Consider the following 13,824-nt stretch of genomic DNA (forward strand, 5'->3'; position numbering starts at 1 on the left):
CAGGGTTGAGATACGACCATTTGTTTCAGTTAGCTGCCTTAGACTTGATATGTCCTTTTCCATTTGCCTGCTCACTGACACCAGCAGTGTCTTGGGATGCGTACCGCTCTTGTAGGACTGCTCAGACTAGCTCATGTTATCATCTCATTTTTTAATTTTTTTAAGTCAACCTACATCTTGCTAATGCCTGTGGAGACAATAGCTTTATTTCTTACCTCTCGCTCTTCTCCTGACCTTCCTGCTGAGTCTCGGGATGGGGATGACTACCTTGTGCTGCAACGTTGCTGTCGCATTTAGTTTGTTTTATGCACCTGGGCRTTGCAATAGCTTCCCCCTGGAAGACCTCGCATTCCAGATTCCTGGCACTTGGGAGACTGCTCTTCCGCTCAGATTCATTTGTTTTGGTCAGCACCGCAGAGAAAATGACTGTGATTTGCCATGGTTCATTACTGGTCTTTTACAACGTACAGATACTCCTCCTGAAACATTGTTCGCTTTTTGCTGTGGCCAGTTAGCTTGGTTTGGGTYGCAATTTGATTAATTTTTGGCTAGCCCTAGAAAGTCCTTGTCCATTTGCTGTGTTTTAAAAACAGTTTTTTAAAAASGACTCACAAAGTTGGAAAAAGCGAGCTTAACAGACACTTAGTATTGCAACCTTCTGTAGCTAGCAGAGGAGAAAAAAATGAAGTCTTTACTTTTTTTAGAAAAATAAAACAGTGAGACAACTAACATGGGAATCTGATTAAGAAACATTTGAAATTGAGTAATTTTTGAGTCTTTAAACTGTTTTGGGCTTATCTGCGGTTTTAAAAATATTCATTGTTAAAATATGTAAAATACATGGTATTAGGGGGAGGAAAAGCCCAATGAACATCTGGGTTTAGCAGAATTCTTTCATATGTGATATTTCGTCATTAATGTGATTTAAACAGTTCCAACTATAAGAGCCTTTAAATCAAAGCTTATAATGACTTTAAGATGCTCCATACTTAAAACGCGAAGGAGTGTTACATGCTATAGGTTTTAAAGGAAACACTATACATTTATTACTAATTATATACTATTAAGTCCAARTAGTATTTTTTTTTTCAAGGCATGTTTGTCAAATGGTTGTTTTAAATCAAATTACAGAATAAAATAGTTACTAGAAACTTAACATAATAAACTCTTGTTTTACAAGTCTTAATACAATGAGGCTCTATTAAGGCCACCTTTGATCTTCATTGAAATGAGACAGGTTTTGCTTGAAGGCAGGCAAAACCAAGGACCAGCTTTGTTAAAAACAAGAAGAGGATCTTCCCAAGAGGTACTTGTCCGGAAGCACGTGTATTTTAGGTGAACATGGTGTGTTGAGAGAAGTTCCTTTTGTCTCTTCGGTAAGTACATGCAGATAGATGAGGGAAATCATAATTAATCAGTTAACAAAGGGCCAGATGCTGCAGGTGCGTTTGACTCTAGAGCTGTTTAACAGTGCTATGTTGGAGGGTAGAATTAAAACTATAACTTTGAAATTAAGCTTTCCTTCTTTTATTCTTCTCAATGATTTAAAGGCTCTCAATTACCAATTTAGAGCATTACAGATGAAGTGGAAACTTTTGCACTTTGTTCTAAGGACACTTGTATAAAAGCAAGATAGGCAGGTTGGTTCCACAAATCATTCAGGGCTCTCCTGGGAGTGGCTGTGCTACAAATTCTTGCTTTTTTTTGTAGACCTCTGTCAGCTGTCAGGTAGGAAAAACTTCATCTCTGTGACAATCCAGGTCTGATCTGAGCAGAAATCCAGAAAACTGATCATTTCTGGGAGCAGCAAAACTGATGTAGACTGTTTTGCAGTGGATTCAAAGCTTGAGATAAGAGTTCCTGAGTGGAGTTGGAGAGTGGTCAGACTGATCCTGCCTCCTCTCCCCATGATGGTACCATTAATAGGAATTTCTCCTCCATAGGCTGCCTGTTTGCCTGGTAGGACTTTGACCTCCAATGAACGTGACAAACACTGGCCAGGGAGTTGAAAAATGTAGCACTGGGATCGATAGAACTGCATACATACTTCCAAAATTTTACCCAGTTCCTCCTGTTGCTCTCTTTTGTTTTACTGCTGCCTGCAGCTGTAAGTCTAGGACTGCTGACAGCAGTGTGGCCACCAAGGCAGCAGCCGTGTGGTACCCTTGCTCGGGCAAAGCTCTTCGTAAGTGGAGTTCCCAGCCAGCGAGTGACACCTTGTACTTTCCAGGCTGGGACTGCACAGCCAAGGGGATCTTGACTCAGAGGTCTGAAAAAGTAAGTCAAGCAAAACTTCCTTTCCACCAGAGTGGCTTCTGTATGCAAGGTTAAAATCAGAAGTGGCAGAAGCTGTTCTTTGAAATCAGCTGCCTAATTTTATTGTGAATTTGGCTTTTACAGTGTAGCTTTGAATGAGAGAAATAGCAGATGCCTTTAAAAAGCCTGAACTCCCAGCCTTTCACGGGTGTTTTCACATGTGCATGGCTGCAGGGTGCACACGTGTGTCTACACACATAAGTTGCATCCTCTTACCTGTACTGCATTTGTGTTGTGTTTAAGAAGTAGCACTGAGGACTTTTTAATAAGACAGATGTGCCCAACATGTAAGGTTTGTTCARACCCTTTTTGGCCCTTTGCCCTCCTGGGGACGCCTCAGCACAGGGCGTACAGCTGGCTTCTGGCTGCCATCGTATGAATGACCTACTGGGCCGGACAGGTTGGGTACAGTTCTGCTGGAGGTCTTGCAGTCAGCTCCCTTGTCTTGCCATGATGAGGAGAATTTGATAAAAGGATCAAGTCATTCCTTCACGTTATCCCACTGTAGCAAATGGGCAAACATTGCTGTTCACAGTGTTCTCATCTTGCCTTTACCTCTTGAGATCACCAGCAGCTGTTTCATTAACTATTAATGACCCACTCATTAATGCTGTAAAAGGCGAGGACCAATCTTGCAAGTTTTCTGGACTCTTTCCCTGAAATATTTATGATTTGCTCGCTGTGCAAAAGGGCAAGAGCAACAGCAGAGAACATGTCTCCAAGTTTTGCTGAGTTTTATTAAAGAGCTCATGAATATGAAGAAGGTGGCTGCCTCTCTCTTGCTTTGGCTCTCTGAGCTTGCGCTGCACGTGTAGCTGTAGGGGTCAAACAGTCTGCCTGCAGTAGACAGTTTGCTGAAACATCAGTGACTCAACTGGTCCCTCGTTGAGTTGTTTCTTCAAGCAACCTGCCATAACACAGCAGATTCATAACCAAACTAACATAGTCTGGTGTCTTGTCTATCTCCTTAGTCATGTTTTGGCCACTTAGCGTAAGATCTGTACTTCCTCTAGTGCTTTCCTTTGACTGCAAGATGCTTTACAAGCACTGTGATGTAAATGTTACACCTGGGGAAGGTTGTATTACTCTCATTTAATGGATAGGGAAACTGAGGAACAAAAGTTAAACAGTTTGTCTGAAGCCAAGCAATGGGAAGCCAGTAGAGGATGGAAATGTTTTTGCCAAAACTGGAATTGTACTTTTGATTAAAGTCTGTGTAGTGTGAAGGCGAGTGGATTCAGACCAGTGAGCAGTTGAAGGTCTCTTGTGTTGCTTGAATGAGTTCTCCTGCAGGGATCCGGAGCTTTGTGTCCTGCGGTGACCCAGTGGGTCTCTTCCTCCTGCCCCCGCCTTTTTAGTCTGCTTGAGTCTAACAGGTTGCACAAGCCCAAGGAGACCTGTAGAACCGCAGATGGGCTTCAAACTTGCATACTGCATCCCAGGCAATATTGAATCCCTGCATAATGGGTCCAAGCGGAGGTGGCTCCATCGCTGTTTCTCTTCTCCTTAAGTTTGGAGCCTGATCTGCTAATTAGACATAGAAGCTACAAAACAAGCCAAGTACCTGCAAAAGGTAGACTGAGGGAAGCCCGCTGTGAGTCTTGCAAAGGAAGAGCTGAGAGAGGGACTCCGATCTTGACTGATGTCTTTGTGACGTAGGGACATTTGCCCAGGGCACGAGTGCTTGTCCCCTCAACCTCTCTGCTTGCAGCTCAGTGGGGCTCAGACATGGATGCTGATGGTGCAGCCCAGTGGCTCACAGCTCTTTGTAGATGGAGGTTTAGATGCTGTGTCGCTGAACATGGGTTATTGAACAGAACAGAAATTTGGTAGGATCGCCAAGCTTCTATACAGAGCATTGCTCCAAGTTGTTCTCTTCCTATGCAAGATAGAGCTGCTACGTGGTCATAGAGATGAAGGTGAGTGTTGAATAGTGCTTCCCCTAGGAAGGTGCCAGTTGKTTAAGCTTCCTCCTGTACCAAGAAGCAGCAGGGAAGCTACCTTTTTTTTTCCTCTATCCAGATTTGGGAGATATAACTGTGTTCTTCCTGTCACTTACATGTACCAGCATTAAAGAGTTTGTCCACTAAATCCCAATTGCAATTTAGCTGGCAATGTGCCAGGCTGATTAGAATCTATATTTCTTTCCCACAGTCATCTGCAGAGCAAATATTACTGTACTACTGTAAATAAATGTGGGAAGCCTTTTTTTAATTATTTTAGCAAAGTAGGGAGATAGATATGCTTTAAAGAGAGCAGGTAAATGTATGCCAGTCTCTTAAATGTAACTGCACTTCAGAAGTGGAGACCAGTCTGTACAAAGCTTAATGTCTTCCATATGCAGCTACTCTCTGTGAAAAGGCTCCTGTGTGTTTGGAAGATGGAGAGTGTTTCAGGAACGACCAGCGTTTAATGTTGTTCTGATTTACAGATAGCGCTGGAGTGGAGCCAGGCAGCAAAACTGGTTCCTATCAGGAACATTTCCTGATAGAACTGTCTTCGTTGTTATTTTTTACAGAGTGTAAATATTTTATCCCACATCATATCAAATTATAAAGTATCCTTGGTTTCTCTCTTGGACCCGTTATTTTTAGTTGACAGAGCAAGTTAGATGGATCCAGAGTAGAGTTTCAAAGTCTTATCCTTTACCTAAGGTGCGTTTAAAGGATTATGTTAACATCCTAATTTTATATGGCTAGGACAAGGTGACAAGTCTGCTTAGCCAGCCTGGTGATAACCACAACCTATGGTAGAACCAGGTTGTGTCACACCCCTTGTAACTGCGGCATTCTGGTAGGACTCTGCGGTCACATGGTCTCCAAGAAATCCTAGCAAGAAGTTGAATGCAGCCTGGCTTTTCTCTAACAACTAGTCTCATTTTCTCTGAGGAAGACTGCTGGGACTCTGCTGACACAGGAATAGCATCCAATTCTTGAGTGACTCCTGTCACTCTTATTTATTGAAGCTGTTCTTCCAAAAGGTAGAGGATGGGTAGATGCTGGAATCATGTTCCTGCCCTTTTGTTGGTGCAGCTCTTCCAGAGACAGTTGTAGCGGAGCTGCAGAGCAAATTGTTGCAGTTTTTTAAGTTATCAGTAGCTCCGTTATGGCTCCATGTGCAATTCTCAGTCTCGTGGATGGTCTCCCCTCTTAACCCACTGAGGCCATGAAGCTTTTCATAAGCTTGGGAGCCCTTTCTGTGCTTCTCCTTTTGCAGGTAGGAGAAGTCTGCCCAGCACAGAGACTATTCTTCCTCCCTGATTTGGAGATTGAATCACAGGTTTGAAATGTTGCAGAACCTCTGTTCCTCATCCGCACTGGAAGACCAATCTAATTTGAAATGTTGTGGGCTATGTCCCATCCCTGCCGAGGGTGTCCATGATCAAGTGGCATTGACGGGAGAAAATATAATGATGGTTAATATTTCCATTAAGTAGAAACTTGACTGTATACGACAAAATAACTGGAGAAGGGAGGAGTTCTCTGTAGAAACATCATCTTTGGGTTCTTGCTGTTATAGCTTGAGCTAAAAGAACTGCCAGTGGCCAGAGAAATTCTGGATGCATGTTGTGCTTGTCACTTGAGCTGGGACTTGCGTTTCCAAGGAAAATGTATGTTTGTATGCACTGTTAGGCAGATTCCCGATTTCAGCTCTTTCAGACTGAGGACTGGACTGCGTTTCCGAGGATGCTGCACTCATTATTCCTTCCCCTTTGTTGTCAGTGTCTTTTTGTCGTGTCCTCTCAAGGTAAAAATGATTGCTCAAATTTTTGAATAGGAGTTTCTAAAGTTTAGCCTGTAAATTCATGTTTTGGCATCCAAGTGAGCCGTGGGGTACCAGTAGTTCATTGAGACTTGTGTGTATACAGCATTTTTGATAAAACCAGCTGTTCACTAGCTATGTCTGGGTTTGCCCTGCATGCATGGGGAGGTTGCCAAGTTTTAAAGCATCTGCTTACATTTTTGTGAACTCTAAATATACATTTAGATTGGTAGCCACTTCAACCAGCAGTCAATTTGGTAGATGATAAAATCTGACTGTCTTTAAGGAGGTTGAGGAAAATGTTATGTAAGCCTAGGTTAAGAGGAAGAAAGGGCAAATGCAGCCTCATAGCTGCACAACTAATGGATAGGAATTGGGGGAACTAATCCCCTGGCTAAATAAGATGGGCCTTGGTTAAGTCCAGCATCAAGCTGTCCTACAAGACCTGCTAGACATGGCCTTTTCAAAAGATTTTCATGATTCTTGGAGATTCGTTATTTCTCATGTTTCCCCACTGATATTGTTTTACTTCTAGTGCTTGTCTTGGCTTAAGGAGTGCAAAGTCGCCTTGTTGCTTCCCTGCTGTGTAGCCTGATACTTCTGCACTAACGTAATGCGACAGGGCCAGAGCTGTCAATGCTGCAGGGCAGYGTGCATGTCGTGAGCAGTATAACTTCGTTCAGGTTGCTGAATCCTGTTCCAAAACAGTGTTAATATCGTTTGTATATCAATGAAAACTGTCTTGTTGGGCTTTTTATAAGAGCTTTTTTTTCATGGCATCAGTGTCTTAGCGCTTGCTTTACAGCCTCTGACAGCCTCTGCCTCCGGTGGACTGTGAAGCTTCCCATGGAAAGGAATAAAAGTTGATTTTTTGTGTGTTTTCTAAAATGCAAGTTGTAATGTATACTGGAAAGTTAGATCGCATCTCACTTCCTTCTGAAAATAGCTTAGGGTTAAGCTATGCCTACACTGCAGACTTCTGCCAGCAAGGCTGTGCTGGCCAAAAGCGTGAAGATCTGTGATTCCTGAGTGACATAACTGTGCTGGCACAGCCCCAAGGGAAGGCCTGGCTATATTAGAAAAAACACGCCTCACTCCTGCAAGGTGGATTTGCTATGCTAGCGTAAAGCATAGTTTTGCTGCAATAGCTTCTCGTGTCATTGTGGTCACAGTTCCTACAAGTTTTTAGATGTGTGTTTACAGATCCTCCTCAGCAGGACAGAGGTGAAAACCACCTTTTAATGTTGTAGACTGTCTTTTATTGGCCTTCCTGGAGAAGCTGATTTTGATGTTCCCTCCATCTTCAGAAACTGGGCAYGGACAGCTGTTACTCTAGCCACTTATGATTTAATATTGGATAATATTGCAGGATCCAAAAATAAGATGTGGAAAAAAAAATGCAGACAGAGGAAACAAAGCGTGACTTTGCCTCTTGGACAGAGCAACTCCCTTTCTTCTTCTCAGTGCAACTTCACCTCCAGAGTCTTAAAGGACTGATAACTCTACTGAGATTTTACTACTTACGGTCTTTCCACACAGAGTTTTATTCCTTGGCTTCCTTTAAGAGCTTATGTTATTACAAGTCTTTGGTGAAATATTGTTCCTTTCTTCCTCCCCAGTCTTTAGCATTCTGCATTTTTTTTACTCAAAAAAGCCCACCTCGAGGTTGTTCTCAGCCTCAGTGGAGAATCAGAGGAAAGAGCACCTGATACCTGTCTGTGTATTTTCCGTCCCACTGWGTGTGATACAGAAAAGTTCTATTAGAAAAATCATGCATATGAGGGCAGGGGAGTGAAAATGGTTTGCACGAGTTCACGCAGAGACTGAAAACTTTCTCTCCCATAGCCCTGGCTAGGGCTTTACCCTCTTGCCTGTCTTTTTGCTTTGGTGCACCCATGTCCCTGTGTTTGGAGTTATTGCCTGACTAAGCCGAATTTCTCRGTCCGGTACAGAACACACTGATTTCTAAGCAGATCCCTAAGGATGTGCCAGCGTGTGAATGGCAAAGGCCACATCAGACTTGAATGTCTCTTATTAATCTGTTTGCTTCTATGTTTAAAGTTACTTATTACCTTTGGCAAAACTAGTGCAGTAATTCAGTCTTCTGGAATTGTGCAACTAAGTCTCAGATTAGTTAAAGTTTATTGAGGTGATTATTGGCAGGAAAAGGGCAGGCTCCCCAACCAAGCCCCTGAGCATTCAGACTTGAAGCAAGTATGTGGCAAGGCTGTGATTTTGGCTGATTTTTTCTCCCCAAATAAGAATGGAAAATGTTTTGTCATCCTCTGTAAAGGTTTTTCTCCTCGCAGTGAAACTTAGCATTTTTCCTTCCTGCAAAAGGGACCCAAAAAATAATTTTGCTAGGACAGGGTCCAGTTAGAATACAAATGTGATATGGAGGAGCTGAGCCTGAGATGTTACTGCTGTCCAGCAGGTTTCCCACAGGTACATACCGAGTCTGTTTATAGCATTGGAGAGCATCCCAGCTTCCCATGGCACGATGCTTTTCCTGTTTAGCCTGACCCAATAGATCACAGGACCTCAATGTAATGTCCTTAACAGCTTGTTTCCCGTGTTCGCCCTGTGCCCCTGGTGGATTTTTCACACTCTTTCTACAGCTGAAGCCTTGTCGTTACTGTAGGAGTTAATACTGACATGCCAGTGTTCAAAACACTTGCCACTTTTACCTCTTTACTGATCTTTGAAGCAAAATACTAAAGCAAATAAACAGTGAGCAAAGCATTTAAATGAATGTGCAGTCATTATAACTGGTACCAGGGCAAAGGAATGCGAAGAGGCAAATCTGCGTTTAGCTCCTGCTCCTTTGCCTTGTTCTTAGTTTTGAGCATTGGGGCCAATATATGACCATATGCTTACAAAATGCTCGTTACAAATGTTTTCCAAAACTTTGTCACATCTACGTCAAGTATGTATTGCATTTTATCACAGTGTGAATGTACCCACATGACTCCAAACCTTGCGTTGTTTTCGGTTAACTTCTGCATCCATTCTGAATAAATTGGAGATGCAATTTCACTTCATTCAGGGTGGGTGGAAAAATCCATACTGTGGAAAATTTACAAAGGTTTTGCAGGGAAAATGCTAAGCCTGTGCTTAAGTATCATTGATGTTGATCAAGTTAAGTGGACTCTTAAGCCTTAGGAACTATTACCTCTTTCCAAGCATTGATCTTAGTGCAGGGTTCTGAAAGAGGAGGGACTTGATCTTCAGTTGCAAGGCCGTAAGTACACCTTGAGATGAGGAGTAATCAGCAAAAGTTAATGTGGCCATTACCATAAAAATTGTCTTGGTCAAACCTTTTCATTTTGCAAAGATAAGATCGTTTCGGCATTATCTCTACATTTTTCCCATTTTCAGAAGCTTTTTTTCTCCCTTGGTGATTTGTTTTCCCCTATTTTTCTTTTCATACAGTCACATTTTCATAGTTTTAACAAGGTTCTGAAGTTAACACTACTCTGAGGCAGTGACATCTAGGCCAAAGAGGGTCACACCTCTTTAGTATGACTGAGTTCTTGTGATTTTGGGGGAGGGAGTTCTTGTGATGAGGACGTGGAGGAGCAGGGAATGAAGACTCATAGGTCCAGATTCAGTCTCTATGGCATTCCCCTCTGTGAGCCTTTGGCAAATGAGAGAGTAATGTAGATTCCATATAACCGTCTTTAAAATAGAAAAAATAGATCTCCCTTGGGGAAGAGTGTGGATTAATTAACATTTCAGAGGTGCTTTGAGTTCCTTTGATAGGTGTTACAGAAATGCACAAGGTTTTTTTTGTCTTGCTAGACATTCGTTTACCTCATAAGAGCTGTTTTCCAGTATATTTTTTACCATCAATTTAAACCAAATAAAACGTACAACCTCTTGACCAAGATCTGATCTGTTACCTTCACATCACGGAGGCTCATACTGGTAATTTGCCAGTAGCCTTAGGACTCTGATAGTAATTTGCCAGATGCTATGCTGAACCTAATTTGCATCTGTATTTACATAAATGCTTTAATTAAAAGGATGTGCACTAACCTGAGGTAGATGAGCAGCACTGCCTGCTATTTATTTACATTCCCCAACAATAAAACCCTACCTTGGTTTCTTCTTACAGATCATATGACTTGCCAGAGCTATTCAGGGTACGGACTAGAAATTTAACAGATTTCTAGTTAGCTTCTACTGCAAACTGAGGAGGAACTTAAACTTCCAGGACCAAATTYTGCCTTTATTTTAGCAAAAGAGGAGATTCGAGCATCTCAATTCAGATGGTCAAATCTGGTTTGCGGGTACTGTAAGTTTAGGGGGGGTTCTGTGCAGTCGTGACTTATGTGGCCTTGCAAATGAGATCTGCCTTGTAACATGCAAAGTACAAGGTCATGAAACTCCTTTGAGAACAGCAGAAATATGCTGGATACAGCCTCTATCAATAACAAAACTTCTGACCACTGTTCATCTCTGAGCTGAGCATTACAGAGCTCCTTGCAGCGCAGGCTGCTTTAAGTACAGGAATATTTCTCTGCCCAAGTGGGTCCTGGTCATCTTGGTGGGATGTGTGAGAGCTTGTGACCAAGAGAGGGTGAAGGCAGTGGAGACTGCTCATTGAGATTTTCACTTAGATGCCATGTGTGATCTGGAAAATGCTATATACATAGAAATAAATTGAAGCCTGAATTACATCTAAGCTGTGTAGTTTCCATTTGGACAGCAGAGTATGTGCCAGGGAATTCCCTTTGGTTCATGTCACTGTGTTGCTTCATGGTTATTAGGGGAGATGTCATAAAATGTCACAAAGGAAACAAATTAAGTKGCAACGTTACAGCCGATTTCCCTGACCACTTTGAAGGTGCACAAAGGACATGCTAAAGGGAGCTGTAACCACCCTGGATGGATCTGAGGGCTGTTGAGCTTTATTCAAAGCTTTATTCATACTTAACTTGTTCTACATAAAATGCTTCAAAGCTACCTTTTCCCCCATTGCGGTGTTGCATGCAAATCAGAGCATTTCCAGCCCCCTTCTCCAGTGACCTCTGACTGAATTTGTGAGTAGTCACATCTGAAAGGGCTTGACACAACCTGCTCAAGGTTCAACCTACGGACTTGGTCATTTGTTAATGCATTTGCCCAGCAGCTCTGCCAAAGGGCACAAACTCCACCACGTGTTGCAACTTGCCGTAGAATGGGTGGCCAAAACCTGCTTAAGGAGGTCCGCGGTAGGAGTCCAGGCATGAAAGTATGGAGGTTTGCAGCAAAGCGGCATAAATATTTGAGCAGGGAGTTGTTAGGCTGGCGGCGAGCAGGCTGAAGCGCGAGTTGTCCTTCATGTGGTCTTGGATCAGTGGCGGTGGGTGAGGTGCAGGGTCGGGCTGAGCAAGTTCCCGACTGGTGATCTCATGAAGCCACAGCCATAGTGTGAGCTGATGCAACCTGAATAAATCCAAGCTATCAGTCTCTCTCCACCTCATCTGTAATAAGAGGGTGAAAATATTTGCCATGTTAAAATCATTTGTGCAGCTAGGTGCTCTGATACTTGATGCAAAGATGCTGAGAGCAGCTGACGTAAAGCAGCCGGCGCTGCTGAGGAAGAGGAGGGATGGGCAGGCRCTGGTTCCCGGTTGCTTGCCAGAGCCAGGAGGGAGGGCAAAGCACTGGCGGAGACAGTGCTCAGCTCCTCTTTGGGAACAGAGCAGATTACTCTGCTCCCATCTCGCCCATCTCACTTCTGGAACAATCCTGGTTTGCAATTTGAACTGACCGCCTGCGGTTCAAAAATCTAGTTTTCCCACAGTAATCGCTCCATGTATTTTGCTCCATGTGTTTTAGCCGGCTATGGATGGAATTAGATGAGCAGCGCAGKGTTTAGAGGAAGGTTTGTTTCAAAATCCTAATGTCTGTCTGGTTTTAAAATTCACTGCTAACGCTAAGTTTCTTAAGCGCTGTAAGCCAGGTTTAATCAGCAGGCATTGTAACAGCGCACACGTATTTTAAGATTCATGGTCTCTCTTACTGTTTCAGAGATACCTGGAGACTTGGTAGGGAGAATCTGGCCTAGTTTCTTCGGCACAGCTCRTAATACATTTTCATTTCCCTATTTAATGCAACTCTCTCTAGTCTTACTTTGCAAGGGGTTTTCTTCGAAAGATTGCAAGGCTCCAAGCAATCAATTAACGCGCAGCRGCAGATAGAAGCCGGGATGTAATACACCGGCAATTTTGCAATYAGAAGTATATTAAAAATTGGGCTTAAATGTGGGAAGGGAGTGTGGCATGGCGAGGCGTGGGAGGGAGGCCAGGCCAGCATGCCRGTAACGCGGTTCCCTGCGTTACACAACTCCCAGTGCGACTGCACCGTTGCAATGAGGCAGGCAGGGCTGAGTCTCCCCAAATTGCAGCTGGAGGTAGCTCGCCTGGCRACTGGTAGTTTGGAGGTGGAGGCGGAGGGCGGAGAGCGAAGCGCCAAGGTGGCTGAAGTGAAAGCAGGCAACTTTGCATCCACTTGGCACCGGCGGGGACGAGGCTGGAGGAGGAGCTGGCGCAGAGAAGAAAATGTTGTGGTTTGATCATTTGGGGATCAAAAATCATTAAACTATTAGGTCCAGTGAGGCTGGGATTTTTGTTTGCATTACACAACCGGTTTGGTGGAAACTATTACTCATGTTCCAAGTCTCAGTTCTCCAGGTTGAGGAAGTGGAATATGAAAATGCAACTGTGGCACGGCTCAGAGGTCCATGCTGATGATCTAGACCTCGAGCGTGCGAGACAGGCGTCCTCGAGCCAGGGAAGAAACGCTCGGCTTTAGGAGGCTGCTTGCGCGCTGCGGCATGGCGCCATGCGAGGACACAGCGCGGCTCGTGGTCTGCGGTTCCCCCACTGAACGGGGCCTCACCAAAGCACGAGCCCAGCTTCCAGCAGAAGCAGACTTGCTGGKCTGGTTTGGTTATTGCCAGAGTTGCACCACAGACAAAATACGCAAAAGCATTTCTCAAACGAAAAGGGTGCAGCACCTGAGAGCTGGTTCGTTAGCTCTTCGTTTTCACCAGGAGTTAATTAGGCTTCTCTACCACTTCATTTTTTTTCCGCTGTCATCTGGAGTTGCAAGTGAATTTTCTGAGTCGCAACTGCTACAAGTTGTCGGCTGTTTGTGGGCGTCTTCCTAGACGTGCTGCTTCTTCATTTCCCACCTGTGTGTGCAGATGAAGTTGATGTGATACATCAAGTTGTCAGCAACAGGTCACCCCTTCCTAGGACCCTGTCTTTTGTCACCTGAGGCCAGTTCTTATTTATTATTTCTATTTAAAAGCCCCTCAAGACATAGGTGGGGGTTGATAAAACAACATAAAGCAGAGCTGGAGGTTGTATCAAATAGCTCATAACCATGGAGCAAAGCTTGGCAGAGGACAGAGAAAAGAAAAGATGAATTGCTGATAAAATATGTGTGAGAGAGTTTTTAATGTGTTTGTCTTTACATTAGCCTTCCTAGACACTGTCAGCTGTCAAAGTCTTGTATACCTCACCACGAAGTTGTTAAACAGTATTTAATAAAAACAGATGGAGCACAAAAAGAGGGCATTTACTGAATTTAGAAATCAATCCATGTGCTTTTTTCACTGTGAATTGGACTGTATTAAAAAAAAAAAAAAAGGCTACCTTTTTGATTTGGAGTCACCCAGCAAAACTAATCCTTGGCTCAGGTAGATGTTTGACTTAAGTTCTAATGTTCCCTTTTTCTTCTTTTTGAACTAAA

Source organism: Rhea americana, unplaced genomic scaffold (genome assembly GCF_003343005.1).
Source record: "Rhea americana isolate MKP2758 unplaced genomic scaffold, rheAme1 scaffold_0, whole genome shotgun sequence".
Taxonomy (NCBI): Eukaryota; Metazoa; Chordata; class Aves; order Rheiformes; family Rheidae; genus Rhea; species Rhea americana.